At 45.6% G+C, this 23,448-nt stretch overlaps 1 protein-coding gene across 2 annotated transcripts in view; it reads left to right on the forward strand.

Annotated features, from left to right (window-relative positions):
- GNAO1 (G protein subunit alpha o1) overlaps window positions 1-23,448 on the forward strand; it is a 166,042-nt gene that overhangs the window by 1,715 nt on the left and 140,879 nt on the right. The gene's annotated exons all lie outside the window — the stretch shown is intronic.

The raw sequence follows: 23,448 nt of genomic DNA on the forward strand, positions 1-23,448 counted from the left end.
AAAAGGACTAGGGTTAGGAAGGGGTTTGTGGTAGGGAAGGGGTATGTGGTAGGGAAGGAGATGGGTTTCCAAGCAGATGTGACTGGCACAGCTGTATCCAAGGCAGAGGTGGAAGAGGGATGCTGGTTGAGGCTGAATGCCAGTACCTTACTTCCCCTCCCGGCCCCCTGCCCCCGCCCCCCCAGCGTTGGCTCTTCTGATAGGGGCAGTTTTCCTTCACTCAGTGGCCTTTATCAATGTATTCATTTACACTCTGCATAGGCCATTTTCCTTGTAATGTACCCACAATGCGGATTTCAGGCCCCACTTGGCCGCCCCCTTCTGCCTAAGATATCAGTTTCCCCTCCTAATTAACTGGGGGTGGATTTGAGTGATGGTTGAAAATTTAAACAAAATGGGATATTCCTTCCCTTCCACACTTTCTCAGTAAGGAGCCTCGCCCCTCCTTCCCACTCTCAGGCTTGCTTCTTGCCCCATCCACTCGCGATTCCTGGTGAGCCCACAGGAAGCTTTGCTTGGGAGGGGGTGGCCTGCGGGGAAGGGGTGTGCGCCCTCACGGCCTCCTGGCCCTGCTGCTTCCGTTGGGCTGTCAGTTCGGGACTGAGGAGTTCGTTAAGACCGTTTAGCGAGGATTCCACGTCGCTTTGCTGTGACACCTTCGTGCACACACAGCTCCTAATTAGGGGTTGCTGTGCAGTAAACAAAAATGATTATTTTTCAACTTGACAGAATAGCTGAAGTAATTGCATCCCGTAGGAAAACAATGGAAAATAAAAACCCCTTTCGCGGAAAGGTGGGTGGGAGACGAAGCATGCTTGCGGTTTCAGAACCAAGATGCAAAAAATCTTGCATGTGTAACAGGCATGACAAGCGGGTTCTAGGCGGCGCCATGATGGTAGGGAGTAGCGACTCAGAGACAATTTCCCCACGTCTGCCTGACATATTCTTATTTTCGTTAGAGAGCTCCCTGGGGCTTTCTTTGCACAGGCCCCCTCGGCTCGCCGCACCCCTCTGAGCCACGGGTAATTTGGCCTGGGGCTTCTCTGGAGCTTGTGCAGCCCAAATGGATGGGGAGGCGGGGCCTGGGGAATTGCTCTTTGCAACAAGGTGCATGTTGCATCTTCCTGGAGCCCTTGCAGGTCGGTAAATGCAAGCAGCGCCACCCCTCTCTCCCAGAGGGGGATGTTTCAAAACTTCAGAAGTCTGTAATCTGCAGTGGCGGCCTCAAAGCCGGGTAGAAGCCCCAGCCACCGGGGCTGGGTGAGGTTTCAGGCGTTGCGAGTGGTGGACAGCGCCCAGCTGAGGCCGGAAAAGTCGATGGGGCTCTGCTCGGTGGCGCTCGGCTAGGCTCGGTGCGGACTGGGCGCGGGGCTCGGAGGGATTCGGCAGTGTTCGGAACGGAGTCGGGGCTCCGGCGGAGAGAACCGAGCCGCTTCGGAGGGGGCCGGAGGCATTCGGAAAGGCTCGGGGAAGGGGGTGGGGGTAGTCTGCAAATTAACTTTCCATCCAGCAAGGCAACTCCTTACCTGCTTTTTTTCCCCCGAATGTGTCCCATAAATTAGGTTGATTTAATAAGAAGTTTAAAAATACATACCGAGTCCCCCAAAGGGTATGTCGCCTTTTTTATTCAAAGAGAGCTGAGTTCTCTGAGGAAATAGGTGTGCCATTTTAGAATGAAAATTCCTAATTATATACTGGGGCAGGAAATCTTAAATGAAGGCTGCATGTAAGCTTTTCCGGGGAAAGTCTTATGTGTCTTATGTTTAGTTACACTGAGGAGGGGGAAAAAGTCAAGCCTTTGATGTTTGAGATGGTTAAATCAGATATCAGCATTTCTTCTCTTTCCCCTGTACCCCCTACTCCCCACTTGTCTTACTCCCACAGGACATATTTTTGGAGAAAAATGTCAGACAAAACTGAGATTTTATAAGTAAAACTATTAAATTTTTTTAAAAATACACCAACTCTTTAGGAAATAGGCTAGGTTTGTTCAAAAGGTCAGTGTAAAAGATTTCTGGCCGTAAATTTTGCTGCAAGGGACCCTGCCATCCTGTCCTCCTGAAGCATTCATGAATGGTAGCTTTTTCTGTGAGCCCTCCAGCTTGGCTCGAAATAAATCAGATCAGGGCCTTGTGCCAAGCTGGATGCAGGACTTGTTTTATTAACCACAAAATGTGGGATTGGTGTCACTGTATCCTAGTGACAAATTCTTTTGAGTCCTCCCTTGCAGAGATGATTTTCCCAATCGCCACTTGACTGAGAGTTACTTGAGTCAGGAGACCTGAACTGTGGGTGGGGTGGGGCCCAAAAATCTGGGTGGCATTTGCAGAAAGCACTTCTGGACTTCCCTGTGTAGTGGGATTGGTGACCAAGCTATCAGGCCATATGTATGAATTAATTTAGATGCTGTTTTATTTCACCTGGATAATGAAATTAGAGTTCTGCATGGGTGATTGCCCTGTGAGAATTTGATGATTTCCTAATGGGGTCTGGGGTTTAATAGCTCCTGTTGGATTGAGAGAAAGAATATTGATATTCAGATTTCTCCAGATCCTTTTAAATCAGCATTTCCAGAAGAGCAAAGAGCCATTCCTTTGAGCCTGTATTCTCAACTGTGTGTTGTGACGTACTGATTGGAAGGAATAGGCTTCCATATATAAATAGTAAGTGAAGTTATATGACAAAGGACTGAATAGTAGATGCTGCTCAGAACAAAGTATTAACACCCACTTCAGGCTAAGAACGTTGCAGGGAGACTGACCTTTGAAATTCTTTCGCTTGATGCATGTTATAGTGGGAAACCTCCATCCATTTAAGAGGTGCCACAGATTAGACCATCATTTTCAAAGCCCGATCCTTAATGCTTGATTAAAAGTTTCTTTTGAACATAGCTTGCTGGGGTGTTTTTGTTTTGTTTTGTTTTGTTTTCCTTTGCATAGGTGATCATGAGTTAGCCTTTGGGAGCTCTGTGTCAGACAACATTTCAGTACTGAGAAATAAACAACGATCATTGACACAACACAAACAAAATTTTACACATACCATGAGTAATCAGTGACCTTTTTCAATACATGGTATTTACATAATTCTGCTCATTAGGAGGCTGGGACCTCACCTACGATACGGCCTCATCATTTTTGCAATCCGTGGGACACTTTATTCAGACTAATCAAAAATTTAAAACGAGGTATTAATTTTATTTAATTACCAAAATACAAAGAGCTCTCCTGAAGAATCATATTTTATGAAGTGTGGAAGGAACAGAAATATCATTTTAAGGGACTTCCCACTTTGTGCCGTGACAACTGTTAGGGCTACGTACCTGATGAAAACAAAAAAACGAAAGAACTCGTGGAGTTGCTGTAGGTACCACAGTTCACCCTCATTTGAGGTGTTGAGTTGTCTGTGATGTCACACTCAGGCTGTCTGCTTCTGGAGCAGTAAGTGGATTTTAGGAAGACAGAGAGTTGAAAGGTGGCACAGAGGCGTGGCCTGCAAGCTGCTGGCTTTGTATATAAATGGACACAGTAAAATGGGGCACTTGGGGTGTGTGCTTTTTCCCAAAATGCTTGCTCGGTGCCACTGTAAAATAAATGGCAGGATTTGCCGGGTGAAGACGTCCTTTCTCATACAAATATCCCAGCCCATACGGCAGGTTCTGATTCTGAGGACAGACCCCATCCTGCTGGGGCAGGGGGTCTTCAGTCGTCACCTGCCACCAAAAGCTGGAGGTGTCCTCCCACCAGCTGACCCTGCCTTTGTAACTTGGGTGTCTCTGCCTTTGTAGCTTACGTTCACAGCAAGTCCGTGTTCATCCCGCACGCTGCCATGCAGCACCTGTATTAAGTGGCAGTCATGTGTGGAAGGGAATGACCACGTGCAGCCATTACTCTATAAAGGGCAGCTGTCTAAAAGGGCGTTTCCTGCACATCCCTGAAGGGTCCCACATGGTCCCACGTGGAGGCAGCACTCTGGAGAGCTACTCTTCTTAGAGCAGCTCTTCTTCCTACTTGTTAGTTCTGGAGTCCTCTCTTTGGCTGCTTTGCCCTTCCCCCTTCCTCCTATCTCCATGTTTATTCAAATGGATGCACCTTGCTCTCTGGAGACCGCGTGAGCGCAAACAGAATGTCAGATCAAGTAGCAGACGAGTTCTCCTTTGCTGATGGATGGTGCTTTCTCCCTGCTTACTGTTCACTGAGCTGTAAATACCAACAGACCTTCCTGCCAGAAGAGTAGTAAACGGTCCACCTGATCTCAGGAATCAGCCGCAGAACTCCTGAACCCCAGTTACCTGTTGGACTCTGAAGTAGAACGCGTCTGCTTGTCGAAGGGGTTGCTCCTGACTAGATTAAATGCATGAGGCTTCATTCTGGATCGACATGGTTCTCACAGATTCCGGAGTTGCTGTTCTCTCGGTGTGGGACTAGGTTAGATGCGCAATGCTCAGAGTCAGAGTACGGTCTTGTTTCTCTAGCACTTGGAACTCCCCAGATTGTGGCGTGCTCCTCAGAGTGCCACATCTGCTAAAGATAGGACAGGTCACTCATGTTCTTCAGTGACTCACAGTACCCTATCTCTGTTCACACTGGAGATTCAATATGAGCAGAATACGGTCCTGGTTTTCTGACATGTGGTCAGTCCATCTGGATGCAAGGACTTGATTTCCTGTCTCCCAGGGTGTCTTCAGAAGCTAGACAGACCATTATCACAAGAGCCACATCGTGATCTGAAAGGCAATAGGCAAGCTGGGAAAAGGATGATTTCAAAATGAGAAAACATTTTGGAAAAGGTTACCCCCAGACTTGATACTGGCGAAGAAGAACTTTTGATGTTGACAAAAAAAACCTCTGTGTGTGTCTGTACACATACTACATGAATTTAAGAACAGCGGGCACTATGGATAGGGCACTTTACCTTATGGACTGCATCACTCTAAACAGCTTAACGGTGCTCAGATGATCTCCATTCTAAGAATTTCTTTAAATTTGCATCACATTCTTATATTATCCTGTGCTTCTTGCTCATACACAATACTGGCTAGAAAAGAAACCATCTAACAAATCCGGCATTAGCATAGAGGGATAGGAGAGGAAGGAGCAGTGGCCTATTACTAGTTCGAGCAAATAACTGGTTTCGTTTTTTAGAGAAGCCGTTTAGCATGCTTCTCTAAAACTGACAGGAGATTAGGAGCACGGACTCCGTAACCAGGCTACCTGGCTTCAAATCTTTGCTCTGCCACTAACTTGGTGTGTGACCTTAAACAAGTTGCTTAACTTTTTGTACTTCAGTTTCTTTGCCTGTAAAATGGGGCTGATAATAATAATACCTAATAGAGTTGTTGGGAGCAGTAAATAATGTAGTGTATGAAATGCCCATGTAACAGTGTTCTAAAAATCATTATACAAATGTCAGCTCTAGTTTTTATTCCTTTGACTGATTAGTGGGTGTTCCTTTCCCATATGGAGTTCTCTTCTGAAGTATGTGGGCCTTACCTTCCTTGAGAGCCAGAAGGGGAGTGCTGCGGTTCATGCTCATGGCTTCTTCCCCTTGCCTGCTCTGCACGCCGTTATATAACACACTGTGTTGTCATAACTGATGTGACATTTTTGATGGTGCAGCTGCTTCAGCCCATGAGGCTGGAGTGATATTACAAAGAGTGGGAAAGAGCACTGGACCAGGAGTCAAGACAAGTGGCTCTCCCCCTGCCTCTCTGAGGGTTCTGTCCCCCCCAGCTCCTTCCCTGTTCTGACCAGTCCGTGAAATTGGGAACTTTGATGAGAGGTTCTAAGCATAAAAGCATCAATTACAGTTCCATCCTGCAGGGGTCGGGGGTACCTGTGAAAGCTCTTTGAAGGCCAAGAGAATTGCTGAATAGCAACCTCAACCACAAAGCTTTGTCAGCCAAGAAAGTCCTAGTCCTGAGAGGCATTTTGAGGAAACCACCTCTAACCAAACTTTTCATGCAGATGTGGTTCTCAAACCAAAGAGGAGGATCTGAAAGTATCCTGTTAGTAAAAAACAGGATGTTTCTGGGAGGAGAGCCCCAGTGACATGTTAGAGGGAGAAGTGGTTTGTCTGTGGCTTCCAGGATTCTTAGAAATGGAGACAGCCTGGCTCTACCAGGGATGGCTGCAGGTAAAGGAACTTGCCTGGGGTCAGGTCCCTCAGATCCAGGGACTAGGAGTTTTGCAGATCGGTAAAAGGGGAGGATAAGGAGAACTGTGTTTTAAATTTTGACTCATTTCTCTAATTTGACTTTGGACAGGTCATTTAGACCCTCTGGGCCTCAGTTTGTTCATCTCTTAATTAGAACGTGGGCTTTCACCACAGAATTTCTCAGGCCTCTTTCAGGTTTCTAGCTCTAAGATCCAGTAAATGCAAAGAGAAACCTAGAAGCCTGAAATGCAAGGGGGAATAGTGGGAGTATTTACCGCCCACAGCTTTTATCTGCTGAGCCATCTTTAGTTCTAATTTTCTTTACAGAGAAGAGGAAAAACATTGTGCTTTTCATAGCACAAAAAAAATTAAAGTAAAATAAAATCCTCCAAGGCTAATAGTCAGTGCCCTGAATTTGTCCCCCTACTCACTTAATTTCTCAACCAAGAAGGAAGAAAGAAAAAGGGAATCGCATGTCAGGATAGTACATGGCTAAGAACTTACCCTGGATTCTCTGTCTACATCATAGCCAACTGAGAGGTTTTTCTATGGAAAATTGTTACTTTATAGGGACAGCTTCCTTGTGCCATAAAATCAACTCTGGGTCACCTGCCTCCAGGGTCTCAGAGCACTAACTATATATTGTCAATTAATTATGTATGTAATAGATCTGTCTTTTTTGCTTACCACAGCTCCCTAAAGCAGGGATGGTGGCTTATTTTTGCTCATAATACAGCCTTGAGCCCAATGTCTGACACACAGGAGGTGCTTCATAAATGCTTGATAAGTGAAGAGAGGAGAAAGAAATGAGGTTCACAATGAACTCAAACTCATTTGTACATAAGCCAGAATAATAAATAATATTGGATGACTTTGATGATCGTAGCATTCATAATTTTCAATGCAATCCATTATCCTCTTTTTTTTTTTTTTTCCCTCACATCAACCTGTGAGGAAAAATAGCCATCAACTCCCAGCTTACAGATGAAGGAGTGAGGCTCAGAATTTGGGTGGCTTTCTCAAAGCCACACAGCTTTGTAAGTGACAGTGATGTATTTAGACCATGATGTGGTTACTTCCAAAGCCCATGTCCTTTCCGTTCTAACCCTACGGGGTTCTTTCTAGACCACCACCAGTGTGGGCAGGGTAGAGCTGGCAGATGGGACCTAGTACCCATCAGCAGCTTTGGCTGAAGATAGGGGCTGAGAGAATAGCAGGTATTTGATTGGTGCTGAGTTCCTTTTGGAAATGGAGGTGGTGGCCATCCTCACATTTGACACTGATTCTGACACCAGCTTGTTCCCCAGCCACCATCTGGACAGCTCCTGAAATCATTTGCTGGTGCTGCCTCGGAAGTGTGGGCTCTTTGTGGGTGGCAGGAGAGAGAAGCTACCACTGAAGACTTTGGCTTTGGTAGAAGCAGGTGGTTCGGAGGAGACTTAGGAAAGACAAAGTAGTGTATATACAGCCTTTCAACCGTCCATCCATCCATCTATCCTTCAGTCAATCTGTCTTTCCATCCATAAGTATTTACTGAGCATCTCCTGATTCACTGGACATGTACATGGTGTCATGGAAGTAGAGAGGAAGGTCTAGGTCTCTGCCCTTCAGGAACTTAGCCCAAAGGGAGTGACATGTAAAAGATGATTATACTTCAGATCAGGAAGCCCATGAGGATGAAGGGCACCATCTCTAGGCAGGAAGTTCAGGGAGAAAGTGGCCTGTGGACTGAGTCTTAAAAGTGGAAGGTAGCTAGCCAGGTGGAAAAAAGGAATGCCAGGCAGAGGGACCAACATGTGAAAAAAGCTCTTATGTCAGCACATGGAGCAGGATGGGAGTGTAAAATAACTCAGTTTGATTAGAGCATAGCCTCTAAGAGGACTGTCAGAGATGACGGAGGTAAGAGGAAACCGAGATAGACCATGAAGCTTCTTGTCGGATGTGCTAAGGACTTCAGATTTTATTCTAAATACAATAAGATGCCACCAGGAGGGTTTTTTATTTGTTTGTTTTGTTTTGTTTTTTACTGAAGTGCAATTGATAACATTATATTACGTCCAGAGGTTCAAGGTAATGATTTGATATTTGCATAAATTGCAAGATGATCACCACAGTAAGCCCAGTTAACATCCATCACCACACATAGTTACAGATTTTTTTTTCTTGTGACGAGAACTTTCGAGACCCATAAGGGTCTAAGGAAATGGGTGGCAGGGTCATTTCTTGCACTTGAAAAGGATCACATATGTGGATTAGAGAGAGTCATGCCCAGAGGTTAAAAGACCAGGCAGAAAGTTATTTTTGTGATCCAGGTGGGAAAAGATTAAAAAGTAACTTGAAGCAGTGGAATGGGAAAAGGAAACAGACTAGAGATACTGGGGGAATGGGAAAATTGAACTTATTTGATAATCAGGTGGAAGTGCATTGGGAAGGAATTTCATTTTATTTATTTATTTTTAAAATTGTATTTACTTATTTAATAGAGAGTGAGCAAGCACAAACGGTGGGGAGGAGTGGGGGAGAAGGAGAAGCAGACTCCCCACTGAGCAGAGAGCCCAATGTGGGATTTGATCCCAGGACCATGAGATCATGACCCAAGCCAAAGGCAGACGCCTAACCAACTGAGCCACCCAGGCATCCTGAGGAATTTCATTTTAAAGGATATAGACAAGGGGGAGCCTGGTTGGCTCAGTCAGAAAAGATGTGACTCTTGATCTCAGGGTTGTGAGTTTGAGCCCCACACTGGGTGAAGTGATTACTTAAAAAATAAAATAAAATCTTTAAAAATAAATAAGTAAAGAATACAGATACAAATGAGTTCAGGATTCCTAGTTGGGCTACTGGTGGGGTGGTAGTGCCATTTCCTGAGATGAGCAATGCAAGAGGGAGAGGGAAGGCCTGCAGAGAAAAATGATGACTGACTTTGTTCATGGTGGTGATTCTTGTGGATCATCTAAGTGGAGATCCCTGTCAGGCTGTCAGATATGTGGGGTAGGACGTAGGACACACCTGGGGAGAAGGGTCCGTGTGGGATTCTGTGCTACTGTGAGCAGTGGGAGCCACGAAAGTTCATCACCTCACCAGGCTAAGCGAAAAGACAGAAGATGCAGCCCCCACAACACGCATGCGCCCCAGCTCCAGGATGTGATAGTCATTTAAGAAGAGGAGCCTGTGAGGGAAACCAAGAAGGTGATGAGCTAAAGGACGGAAAGAAAACTGAAGTGGAGCAGCACCATGTAAGCCAAGGAAGGAAGGAATTTCCAGAAGGAGGAGGCTGAATCAGATACTGCAGTAGTCAAATAGGCTGAAGCCTGACAGGTACCCAGTGGATCTGGGAAATTGTTGGTGAACTTGGCAAGAGCAGTCCCAGTGGAGTGGCAGGAGGAAAGCCAGATTGCAGTGGGCATTAAGTAAGTGGGACTGAGCATGTGGTGGCCATGAATGGAGACCCCCAGAAAAGAAAATGGGTTCTCGAAGGAGAGGGACAGAATAAGGGAGAGAGGGAATAAGGTTGAGCAGGGGCTTTATTTTAATAGTTTGTTTGGTTAACATGGTAGGACCTGGTTCTGTTGAGAAGCAGGAAGGAAAGGCCCATGTGGAGGGAGATGTTGAAGGTATAGGAATGAAGTAGTAGAAGGAGCAGAGGATGGGGCAGAGATGGGGTGCAGAGTATGGTTGGGCAAGCTGGTATTGACACGAATGTTGTGTCATCTTCCCTGAGACTGCCAGAGGGCAGTGAGGCTAGTGAGTGCGTGGAGAAATATTTGGAAGGGGGCATGATGGGGACAAGATGTTGAGGGGGTTCCTGCCTTCCCTTTTATTTTGCTGAAGTGAGAAGAATTGAAAAAGCAACTGTGCTCCTTTACCGGGACACCAAAGCCTGGTAGTCTTTCTTTATTCAAACCTTTCATTTATTCATTTACCCAGTATATATCTAGCACCTGTTATGTGTTAGGCACCATTCTGGGTGCTTAGAGATTCAGTGGTGAACAAGTCAGGTCCCAGGGGACTCAGGCAATAACTTCATAAACAAATAGTCAGGCATTGTAATTGCAGACTGTGAAAATTTTTCTGGAGTCACACCTTTGAGTAAGACCTTACACTGATCACCGAGGGATTCAATTCCTACCCTCAAGAGAGTTGAGTCAGTTGAAGGAGACAAATTGGTGCCATGAAGGCCCAGAAGAGGCAACGGTGGAGTCTGATTTGGACAACAGCTTAGGATCACACATGCCTCAAGACATCTAGGTGGAGAGCTGAGAGTTCAGTGGATACCCTTTGTTTTACCTTTTCCAGGCTGTTCCAGTGAGGCTGCCAGTCACTGTCCCCCTGCCACTGGAAGATAAGAAGTGGGTGTGTGACCCAGACCTTGCCATTCACAAAATCACATTTTCCTGGCCACAGTGACTGGGGGATGGGATAAGACTCAGTCTAGGCCAGTCAGAGTCCTTCTTTGGAATTTGATAGTCTGTACGAGAAAGAAGCTCTTCTTCTGGGATCCCAGCAAGATCTTCCCTGGGTTGGAATGATGAAAGCCTGGAGCTGTCCGAGGCCTTGTTTCCAAGTCTCCTTTACTCTGTGAGGAGGAAGCTTGCTTATCATGGGAGAGACTGAGGTGTGAGGGAGGGAATGAAGAGAAGGCAGAATAAGACGAAGGAAGCCAGAAAGACATCTAATCTCTGAAGTTGGCTCTGTGAACCAGTAAATCCCTTTTTTTATGTAAACTAATTTCAGGTGGAATTGTTCCCTGTCATCCAGGAAGAAGAAACAGTGTGAGCTAAGCCCAGAAGGAGGACTCAGACATGCAGGGCGCCATCAGGGAGCACTGGGCAATCATGTGACCAAAGGGCTTGTTGGGAATTTGAGGAGCAGTGGTTAGAAAGGAAGAGCGAAGCTAGATTGTGGGGTTCCCAGACTGCCTTGCTAAGGTGCATATACTTAGAACATAGAGTAGTGTGCACTACCATCCATGGTAAGGTAGTAGGGTGCCAAGTCAGCAGAGCTTGAAGAGGAAGACCAGTGGAGACGCTGAAAAGCAGAGGGAGATTTTTGTAGTCTGAACTGGGAAATTGGAAGGAACCACAATGAGGAACCGGGTGGGGAAGAGATTGAGGGAGGCAGAATGGGTGAGACCTGGTGTCTAGTTGAGCATGGGGAGAAGAAAGGAGATCAGACAAGTTCTCCCGGTTTTGAACCTGGATGTTAGAGTTTAGTGATGCCATCAAGTCAGGAGGCGTAGGACCGGGGAGTGGGGTAGTAGACAGAAGAGGGCAAGTCAAAGCACAAGGGCGAATTTTGGGTCCTTCCAGGATGACTTTTGTATTATGCTCACATTATTCAGTGGTTGTGTTAGGAAGGCATTCTGGCATTTAGAAGAGAGGTCAGGGCTGGCAGGAGGATTGGGCCCAGCTGCCCTGCGTGGTGAGGCCGTGAGAGGGGGTGTAGCTCCCCTGGGATGAGTATGCAGATGGAGAGGAGAAGCCCCCCCCACCCCGATGTGGAGGGAAGCAGGGCCATCTGCCTTAGGTAGGCTCATAAGTAGCTCCCCCTGGGAAAAGAGGCTGGGAGTCAAGAGGAGCAGGAGCGGTACCCTGCTGAGAACTCCAGGGAGGGAATGTGCTTCCAGAAGTTCTGTGTGGCTGCAGGGCTCTATTCCATGGCACTGCCAAGCTAGATAAGGACTGAGAAAGGGCCATTGTATTTGGTGACCATGGCTATTATTGGCCTTTGGAAGAGAAGTTTCAGATAGAAGCCATCCTCAAGATATTAGGGTGGCTAAGTCTGGGCTAGGAGTAAAGAAACCTGAGTGCTACCTCAGCTCTGTCCCTATTTAGCTTGGTGGCCCGAGGCAAGTTCATACCTTCTCTAGGCCTTAGGAGCTTCATCTACAAAATTAGGAAACCGGATTGAATGATCTGCACACTCCTGCTCAAGTCTTGAGGTCATAATTTAAATTTTGCTGTCCAGCAAAACAGATGTTTTTGTGGCAAAGGAATTCCCCGCCTTCTCCCTTGGCCACCCCCAACTGAGATAATAAATTATAACAAAATTAAGCTTTCAGAAGTCTAGTGCTAATTGAGAAAGAAAACTGGGACATCAGCTCAGGGAATTGTGGACACCAGCGCGTGTGCATCCACGTGTCCTCTCCACAGAGCGTGTGGAGCCCTGTGAGGTAGGACTTTGTCTCCGCATGCTATCACGGTTTACAGGAGCAGGATTCTGTGCTCCTCTTGCTTGGGGAGGAGTGCTGAAGATGATTCTGGATTGCAAACACAAAACAACTTTGGGGGTCCTCTCTCTCTGAATTCACTGGCTAGGAGAAAGAAGGCTTATGAACCTGAGCTAGCTGTGTGGGGGAGCTCCAGCCAGGGTGGGCGGAAGAAGAGCCAGAGAGAGACCCATGCCTCAGGAAAGAAACAAGCCTGAGGTCACTAGAAGGCAAGGGCAGAGGAGGTGGCAGCTCTGTCTCTCAGGCACTCTGTGGCCCTGTCGATGCAGAACTTTGGGGAAGGGATGATAGAATGGCATCTGTTCTCACCTGGATGTTAGAATGGCATCTGGTCTTACTACCTTTTTTTTTTTTTCCCGTGTGCAAAAACGTCTGTCGTTTTTTAATCCTTTCCTAAAAGTTTCAATTACACAAACTTTCCTATTCCCTTCAATGGGTCCTGTTTGTTCACTCTGAATACTAGTGGAAGACAAATCATGTGTTCATTCTAAGTTTCTAGGAACGGAGCTCTTAATAAGACTGACAGCTTCTCTACCCTCAAGGATCTTACAGTTTTAGAGAAGGAAGATAGACAAGTACATGAATGAGTAAGGTCATTTCATACCGTGATATGTTCTAAAGGAGGAAGTAAGATTTAAACAGAAGAGAGTGGTTGGCAGAAATAAGGGATAAGGAAGCGGGTCAAGAAAGATCTGAGGAAGGGGTGCCTGGGAGGCTCAGTGGGTTAAGTGTCTGCCTCTTGATTTCAGCTCAGGTCGTGATCTCAGGGTTGTGAGATCAAGCCCCGTGTCGGGCTTCTAGCCCAACTACTTAAGGTTCTCTCGCTCCCTGTCCCTCCACTCCTATCACCCTCCCCTGTGCACATGTGTGCGTACTCTCTCTCTCTCTATCTCTCTCTCACCTAAAAACAGAAGAAAAAAAGATCCCTGAAGCAGAAAGAAGGCTAGGGAAGCTGGACCTTAGGAAAGGAAAAGTGACACAAAATGGGATTAAAGAGGCCTGGTGGCCATGCAGAGAGAGGCATTTGGGTTTCATGCTGAATGCCACGGGTGGTTGAAATGCAGGACAACTTGACCTGACTCGTGTATCAAAAAGATCCCTCTACGCTCTGAAAAAGGCAAATCCATAGGAACAGAAATCACTTCACTGCTTTCTACGGTTGGTGGGAAAGAGAAATTGACTACAAAGGGGCATGAGGCAACTTTCAGAGTTGATAGAAATAATGTCTCTTCATTGTATGGTGGTCACTCAGCCATGTATGTTTAACAAACCTCATCAAACCATACCTTAAAAGGGTGAATTTACTGTAATTAAATTATAATTCAGTAAATCTGACTTGTAAAAAGTACATCATTTAATCAAAAAAGAAAAAAAAAAGAAAAAGAATTGCAGTAAGCCTTAACAAAATTCCTTTGGCTGCCAGGTGGAGGCTGGAGGGAGTGCACAAGCCTTGCATGCCTGACTCAGTGCCCTCACCGCTGGTCTTAGAGTTGAGCTATATTATGTGCTTCTCCCGGTGGCTTTCTTAGGGCAGTTTATTGATATGTGTTCCCAGTTTCTCCGTTTACTTAGCTTTCCTTTACAACTGACTTGAGAGCTCAACAGGGGTAGAAGCCATCTGCTTCCTTCATGTGGACCCATGGTAGATACTGTTACATATTACTGTCCTTACATCTGCATGGTGCTTGAGAGCTTACGTTCACTGTCACCTTTGGGCCTTAACAACAGTCCTGTCAGGCCATATAACCAGTGCCTGTATCCCCATTTTAAAGACCAAGAAACTGAGGGGAAAAGAAGTAGCAGTATCAGAGAAGCGTGAATCTTGGAGATCTTAGCTTTGCCATTTGTGGACTATCAGTGTGATTTGGGGAGCATTATTTAGTCTCTTGGAACTTGAATTTCTTAATCATGAGAAGGATGAATAGGAAACACGTTACAGACACAATGTGAGGATTAAACGAAGTTAACAGAGCTAAAAGCACTTAGCACATAGTTGAAATTCACTGTTACTATCAGAAAAAAGAGATCTATTCAGGGTGATATGGTCTGTACCAGTGATGGAGCTAGATCCCAGTTCTTCTACTCCAGGTGTGTCTCTCCTTCTGTCATATCACTCAGTGCATCCTTACCAGTTGGCAGCATACTGGTACTGGGCTAACTGATTACTCTTCACCAAGTCAGATCCACCAACACCATCATTGATTGATTCCACAAATACTTACTAAGCACTCACCATGTGCTCGGCACTGTGTAGGATGTCATGGTGAGCCAAGACGGGATCCATCTCTGCCCTTGAAAATGGAGTTGCCCTTACAGTTAATAAGCATTATAGCCAGGTAAGAAATGGAAAATGCTGAGGGAACACCTACATCGGTCTGGGGTGTTGGAAGACTTCCTGGAGGAGGTCGCATTGAAAATATCTTTTTTTAAACAACAACAACAAAAGCATTTTAATTGTGACATAAATTAATATACGTCCAAAATGCTAATTTGTTTTAAAAAGCAAGCATTCATGTAACCATCACTAGGTTAAAAATAGGATGTTGCTAATGGCCAGGAAATTTCCTTAAATACCCTTTTTGATCACAGCTCCCTCCTTTACTCCCTACCTCCTGACTTTTGTGGTGTTTTCTTATCCTTCTGTAGAGTTTACCACCCACATATGTATCCTGTACTCATATAGTTCAGTTTTTCCTGGTTGGAATGTAATTGGACTCATACTGTATGTCTTTCCTTCAATATTGCATTTGTATTATTCATCCACATCGTGCATGGCTGTATGTCATTTATTTTCATTGCTATAAGTATTCTATAGCATTCTCTTCTGAATATTTATCATTTTTCTGTGAATTATTTACAAATATTTATGTACATTGATGAATATGCTATATATTATTGACTTCACTGCTATATAGTACACATCATTATTTACCAGCTATGATTATACTCTGATATATTTATCCATTCTACTGTTGATATGCCTTTGGGTTATTTTGAGTTTTGGGCAGTTACAAAGAGTACTACTGCTAGGAACACCCATGTGGTCATAAGACACGTGCCTCTATTGAAGCAGTCTTTGAAATGAAATTGCCGGGAATCTTCACCTATATTAGATAATGCCACATTGTTTTCCAAAGTGGTTATTCGATTTTGTACTGTGCTGGCAGACAGGATTCCTGTTATTCCAAATCCTTGCCAGTATTTGGTATTATCAGAATTTTACATTTTTGCCAACTGTATAGGTGAACAGTAGTGTCTCACTGTGCTTTTACTGTACGTATCCTTGTAAAACAGTACAGATTACTGATGAGATTGGTCATCTTTTTACATATATATTGGGCAGTTGATTTCCCCTTTTGTGAAGCACGTGTTCTTTTGTGACCTTGTAAATTAGGTTGTAATTTTATTATTAATCTGTAGGAGTTCTTTATATGTTCTAGAGATTAGTCCTTTTCCAGTTTATTCATTACAAATATTACCTCCCATTTGCTAGCTTGTTTTTTTGCTTTGTTAATGGTGAGCCATGATAAAAAGATGTTCTTATTTTTAATGTAGCCAGATTTTGCAGTCTTCCCCTTTTTGCTTATTGTTTCTTGTATCCTATTTAAGTAATCTTTCTTTCTCTTGAAGTGGTAAAAGCTACCCTCTTTTTTTACCTTCTTAAAAAGCTCTGAAGCTTTTTTCCTTCCACATTTAGGTGTTTAATTCCCCTGTAATTCTTATATGTGGGGTAAGATGGTGGTCTAGTTTTCATTTTTTTCCCTAAATGATACCTATTTATGCCAGCATTGCTTATCCAAAAAGTCATTTTTTTTTTCAGGCACTGTTCTGTAGAACTGCCTCTATTTTAAGTCATGTGTTTATATATGCAAGGACCTGTTTCTTGTCTATTTAGACCATTCCGCTGGACTTGGTTCCTATATCAGTACCACACTGTCTCGATTACTACAGCTTTCTAACATGTCTTGATGTTTGGGTTAGCAAATCCCTCCTCTTGGTGATCTTCATGGGTGTTTTGGTCTTGGCCCGTTGTGTTTGCATGTAAATGTTAGACTCCGTTTATGACACTAATCTGTTTGGATACAATTGACATCTTCAGATTGGTCTTTAAATCTCAAGTTTTCCTGGTCCATGTAGGTTATCATAATTTGTCTTAAAAATATTTATAACGGGGCGCCTGGGTGGCTCAGTGGGTTAAGCCGCTGCCTTCGGCTCAGGTCATGATCTCAGGGTCCTGGGATCGAGTCCTGCATAGGGCTCTCTGCTCAGCAGGGGGCCTGCTTCCCTTCCTCTCTCTCTGCCTGCCTCTCTGCCTACTTGTGATCTCTCTCTGTCAAATAAATAAATAAAATCTTTTATTTATTTATAGTGTTTCCCGTAGAGGTCTTATGTACTTTCATTTAGATTTATACCTGAATACTTGCTATTTACAGTGGTCTTGTAACCACTTCTCTTTTTGAATTGCATTTTGTATCTGTTGGTGGTATATGGAAATAACGATAGATTTTTGTATATTGATTTTGTATTCATGAAACTTACTTTTCTATAAATTCAAATGGCTAATCTGTAGATTGTAAGGCCCAGAGAAGGAAGTGACCTATCTAGGTTCCCATGGCTAGGTAGTAGCAGAGCAAGAATGAGTGTGGTCCCATTTCTCCCACTTCTACCTCCCAACAACTGTTCAGGAAGGGTTGGGGTAAGCCATCAGGGAAGAGGAAAAAAACATTTACTGAGCAGCTATTATTTATGACGCTTAGTACACATAATCAGCTTAACTGTCACTGGAGGCTGATTTTCGGTTATCCCCATTTTACAGATGGGGATATCATAATTTGTCTTAAAAATATTTATAACGGGGTGCCTGGGTGGCTCAGTGGGTTAAGCCGCTGAGGTTATTCAAAAAATATGTTGAGGATCACACCTTGGTTCATCACTGAGAGGACATTCCAAAGTTGGAGGAGTCCTATTTCTCTTTCATGCATATACCAGTCTGCACACCTTCTCATTCAAGTTTAGACACCCACAGAAGTCTTTGGGCCTCCTAACTTCAACCAGGCCATCTCCCAGGGCCCCCGCCCTGGCCAGATCTGGGGCTGCCTCTAAAAAAGCTGTACTGTCATCTTCAGACTCACAGGAGCCTGCTTATGGTCAGCTCCTGGGTGGAGTTCCTACCCAAAGTCCTGAGATCACTTTCACCCTGCCCTCCCTCCATCATTCCCTCCCAGCTGAGAGAATTAGTTCACAACTTGTTGGGTTCTAGGAACCAAATTAGGACTGGCCCTGGGCATCTTGTTTCAGTCCTCACTTGGAAATATGGTTGGGGTTTTATGACCCTGCTTTGTTATACAGTGGACTAGAGAGAATTTATGGTTGTAGTTCTTCCTGGTACCCCTTCCCCCAGTCTCGCTGATTGGCGGGAACTGCCTGCATGCAAAGAAGAGGTTTGCTGTTACTGGCTGTGCAAAGAAATTGTGAAATGCTCTGTTTGTGAGCACAGCCCAGCAGTGCTCTATTCAGTGTGACAGCTTCCTACTCTGGAACACACGGCCCTTCATAGGCTGACTGTAAATTATGCAACCCCGGAGTTAAACAATGAGGACCAATGGGGGAAAGGAAGGGGCAAGCTGTGTATTTCGGCCTAGACCTACAGCGGTAGAGCGCACACTTCAGCTACTTGGCGATCGGATGGGAGGAAGGTCTTTAGCAACCGAGAAAAGCCAGGAAGTCCTGTCACAGGCCTACTTGTGAGAGTGGGTTTTAACTTGTTTTCAAAATGTAAATGTTCTTTTCAAACTCTGTTTATCAATTCAGAGAGAGTTCTAGAGACTAGGAGGGACATTTACAAAAGAAAGTAGTCATATGGTGTTACCAAAAGTAATTGAATGCCGTACACAGTATTTAACCTTTGTTCTGATGGCCCCAAGTCATCATTTTTTTTCTTATTGCTTTGTGCTAAAAGTCAGCAGTGCCCCGAAGGGCAATTGATGTACAGACCATTTCCCACCCCCGGTCCCCCCTGCGCTGCCCCCATGGACTTGGAATGCAATTAACTCCACTTTGATATGCTTTCCGTAATTGTCCTGTCTCTTCACTTGCTGTCATCTGTCATGTCTTGATGCTTTCTGTGTTCCTACCTCGAGCCTCATTTCCCTTCTCTGGTTCCACTCTGAATCTGGAAGGGCCTGGGAAACTACATGACTGGGTGTGTTGCAATAGTGTGTAGGGCAAGACTAAGTAAGATAGAAGCGAGGACATCTTCTACAAGTAGGCCGCTTGCGCTTTGGTGCCCGGACCCTTCTGCACTTCTGCCTGTTAATGCTGCGGCATTAATTGTGTAAAAACAAATCGGCTGCTATGAAATGCTCTATAAATGTGTGTGAGGGTGACACGGTTGCTGGTGTTGTGCACTCTGCTCCTCAGAGTTCTCTGTTGTCCTTCATGGCTCTTGGCAGGGTTTCGAGTCACAGAAATTGATGGACAAGTAGCTTCCAGACAAGGGTGATGCACTGTCGTCTGTTACAGAAGATGCTGGGCTGACTTTAGCAAGAGGGAGGCTTGTGTGTAGGATCTCTGTGGCAGAAGGGTTCTGCTGGGCCCTTTCTGTACAATGACATGGGCACACATGGGGTCATGCTGTGTGATTATCAGGGACATCTCTGGGAGCTCTCCATGGCAGTGGGCACCACGGATGTCCCCTCACCTGCACGAGAACTGCAAGGTCACCCAGCAAAGCCAGGCCAGACCCAATTGCTACTCTTTGGTCAAGACCTCCACTAGCAATTCTTCCAGGGAAAAAGAATGTGGATTTGGCCATTTTCAGATGTTCGTAGCCCTCATCCTAGAGTGTTTGAAACCCCTTGGTCAAAATGCTCTTCACCAATATTGTCCATTCATTTTTTTTCAGTCTGTAGACATGTACTGAGTGCCTACTGAGGAGAGAAGGGGAAGAGGGAACATGTTACCATTTTTAACAGTGGTCTTCTAACGCCATCCTGGGCACCATGAGCTGAAATTAGACCTGATGGAGAAAAGGGAGCTTGCCACATACAGTTGGGGAAGAGGAAATGAAGAAGCAAGGGCTCTGAATCCTGGCTGGGCCACCTTGTAGCTGTGTGACTTTGGGCAAGTGGGGGTGAGGACCATATGAAACAGAGTGGGAAGTATTTAGCCCCGTACTAGGAACATAATAATAACCATGGTTGTTATTGTTCACCAATTGGCAAATACTTGGTATGTGTTAAGACTAGCCTCTTCATCTAGGCTGTAAGCCTCCTGTTTAGGGAATCCCAATTCATAATCATTTCTACCCCATGAGCCAGTTAGGTCCGATGTGCACAGTGAATATTCAGGGTAAATTTACATAATAGGTTGAGGAGCCCATTTATACTCTTTTTTAAAAAATATTTTATTTATTTATTTGGCAGAGAGGCTGGCAGATGGACAGGGGAAGCAGGCACCCTGCTATAGAGAGAGCCCAATGCGGGGCTCAATCCTAGGACCCTGAGATCATGACCTGAGTCGAAGGCAGAGGCTTTAACCCACTGAGCCACCCGGACACCCCCCATTTACGCTCTTGTGGGTTTTCCTGTAAATTGACTGTTGGGTGTAGAAGAAGTTTTTGCAATGCTTATGTGAAACTTCAGTATACATACATGGTGTGTATTATTTTATGTTTGGGTCCCCAGTGAGTTAAGGGTGAGCCTGCCACACCACAGCTCTTTATTGAGCACTTACTATATACAGGGAAAAGGAAGGGCTCTGCTGTCTGCACACCTATGGAGGGAGCTTCCTTCTGCGACTCCCCTGTCTCCCTTCTCCACAGCCTAGACCCATGCCTCCGTTCCCTTGTCTTACAGATCTTCAGTTTTCAACTCCTTCCAGCAGGTGCTGGGGCCAGATGTGAGCAGCAGAGGCGTTTGTGGCAGGGCCTTCCCTTCCTATACATGTATTGCTGAGGGCAATAATCTAAAGGAAGCAGTATCTTGATCGAGGCAGTGCTCGCACAGGCTACACACCAATACAAATCTGTTGAGTGACACCTAAAATGCATATGTCTTACTCTATTTATTGTTCTATGTGTATTATTACATGTGCCATTTCTCAATCCTTGAAAGGGTGGTCAAGGTATTTTTTGTGAAACCAAGGGCCTAGGAAATTAAGCATTACCTCCCTGAATCTACCAGCCTTGGGAGAGTCTGATTCTGTGGGGAGCAGGGAGGGGTGCTCAAAAGAGGAGGGCAGGCCCCAGACACCCCAGTTTTCCCTGCTCAACTGCTAGCATCAGCCATCTGTGAACTTCCTTCATACCCAACCTGGGAGTGAAGGACTGGGAGAAGATGCCCCAGCACCCACTTTAGATGCCCTGAACTGCCCAGCACCCAAGTTCATGGCCACAGCCCTCTCTGGCACAAACCCACTGGCCACCGCGGGGCCCAGGGATTCATGTCCTGCCTCTGCCACCTGTGGGCTAGGAATTAGCAAGTCCTTACCCTCTCTGAGCCTCGGAGGGGGCGGGGAGGGAGTTAACCCCTGTAAGATGGTATTAAGACCTGCATTATTAGTCTCATGGTTGTCAGGAGTAGCAAATGTGATCATGGGTGTGAAGTCTCATAGGGATGGGAAATATAAACTGTCAGTTAAGTGCGCCCCCAGGCTCAGCGTAATTCCACCGTGTTTGAGAGCCCAGGTTTTGACGGCCAGTGTAATGCCCAGTGGTTAAGCGTGAAAGCTCTAGAAGCAGACTGCTTGGGTCCATTGGTCCTGGCCCTGCCACTTTACTGGCAGTATGACCTTAGCAAGCTGCTCACACTGATGATGCCTCAGTTTCCTCGGTTGTAAACTAGAGATATTGGCAGCACTTGCCCCACCGGGTTGTACTAAGGATTAGAAGAGTTAATCCAGGTAAAGAACTTTGCTCAGGGCTCAGTTACGCAGCTAATACTACCATGAGCAAAGATGTTTGCTAAGTGTCGAGAAGACATCTTTTTTGAGCAGAAACAGGGGTTAAAAAATTTTTCTTTAAAGATCTCATTTCAATATAGCTGCTTCGTGCACTAGCTATATTTTCCATGACTTGGGACTTGAGATTGATTATTTGCTGTATTTGGTAAGTTTTTTTCCATCCTAAAAACCTTTAATCTTTCGAGTTTGCCTAGTAGATAAAGGCCCCCTGTGACATGTCCTTGCCTTCAGAGTTTTGCTGCGGCATCAACTGTGAGCTCTCTGATTTACAATTCAGCGAAAAAGTGACAGACTGGGTCTTCTTATTCAATTCAAGGTGATTGCTGCATAGTCATTTTTAACAGGACACCAGATTTAGCTAAATGCTTGCAGTGAGGTAGTGTGCACATCAAATTCAGGATAGTAGTTCTACAGGCTGAGCCTCTGCAACTTCCTGTTATGGGCCTGGATTCTAAGAAGTCCTATCCAGCTGACCTCCTGGCTTCAGGGCTGCCAGCCTGAAGGAGACCCTAGCATTAGAGTTGAGTGTTGACCCTTCATCCAGTTTTTGAAGGAGTCTTTATGAAGCCCTTGGCCGTATACTATAGGGAATGCAGAAAATAAGGCCACTTCTGTTGAAGGTCGGCCAGGTGTCGGGTGTTTTACATGCAGTAAGATGATTTGGTCATCAGACATTACACCATGAGGTAGGTATTATGATTCTCTTCTTACAGATAAGAAAATAAAATAAGGGTAGGTCTGTTGTCCAAGCTCACCATCGTGGGGTGTGGCCAGGATATGATTTCAAGAGCTTTCCTAGGACCCTGTGCTGCACTGTTCCAGGGTTCCAGGGTTAGTATTCCCACTGTGTTAATGTATTACGAATGAAGATCTTTTTTCGGAGCAGCTTAAAATCAAGTAAGAGAGATCAAAAGCATCAGTAGATAAACTGTAACACACGGTGAAGTCTAGTAAGGGGCAGAGAATGCACTGTGTATGTTCCCAGGAGGGCAGGGCTGCTGATTCAGGTGGAGGCAGGGGAGGTGCCAAACAGCACATAATCTGAAATCAGTTCTCTTGTGCTTTGCACTGCGATTCAAATGTCCAGTGTGTGTTTCTGATATTCTAGGGAATGCCAAAAGCAGTTATGAGGCAGTGCCTAGCCCTACATGGACTAGACAGTCCTCTCAAATGGCCCACTGATGCTTCCCTCTTCTTTCCCTTACTGCTCTTTGTAGGAGATGGAAAATGCCCCCTCGCATTGAGTAAAGCTGTTCTCTCCCCAGGCTGGAGGCTCGCCTGGCTCACACTGTCCGGCGTCAGGAGGTGATTTTGTCTGAGCCTCACATGCCTTTCCTGGTAGGTGGGGATAGACCATCATCCAGCCTTTTGGTTCTTGCTGGGGTGTGAGTTGTAGGGAGGAAGTGGGACGGGAGGTACCAGGGAGGTACCAGTGTCAGTGGAGAAAACAAAGACAGAGCATTCATGTTCTGCTGTGGTATGTTTGGCAAGAAAGATTTCCAGCATCAAATATTCACGTAAAATGTGAGATGGTGAGACCTGACAGTGAACTTGGGGCCCAACCCAGCCATCCACCATGCTAACTGGCTCCACAGGCACTGAGAAGGGCATTTTTTTCTGTTCCCATGAGAGCTGGGCTGCGACTTGCTGACGCCCTGCTGCCTGATTCCCTAGGACAGGCTCCAGGTTCCAACCACTCTGGCCCTGCCTGCCTCTCTGGCCTCTTCCCTCAACAGTCACCTTGCCTCCTTGTACGCTTGAACTGCACTCATCCTCCTTCGGTTTCTGACACAGACCCTGTGTGCTCTTGCGTACACCTCCCGGCCTTGGTCCACATTGTGCCGTATTCCTGGCACCCTTTCTACCCTCCTCTGCCTGTCCAGAGCTACTCACTCTCCAGGCCTCAGCCCAGACACTACTTCTCAGAAAACTCCTCTGAACCCACTGGCCACTGGGGTTCTCATCGCACAGTGCTCAGACCTACCCACTACTCCTTCTATGATCTTTTCATTGTGGGTATACCTCCACACCTTCTTGAAAATATGAACAACACTACTTTGAGGAAATGTGCTCAGTTGGAACCATTCCTTGCCTCCTAGCCA

The sequence above is a fragment of the Mustela erminea genome, chromosome 19 (assembly GCF_009829155.1).
Source record: "Mustela erminea isolate mMusErm1 chromosome 19, mMusErm1.Pri, whole genome shotgun sequence".
Taxonomy (NCBI): Eukaryota; Metazoa; Chordata; class Mammalia; order Carnivora; family Mustelidae; genus Mustela; species Mustela erminea.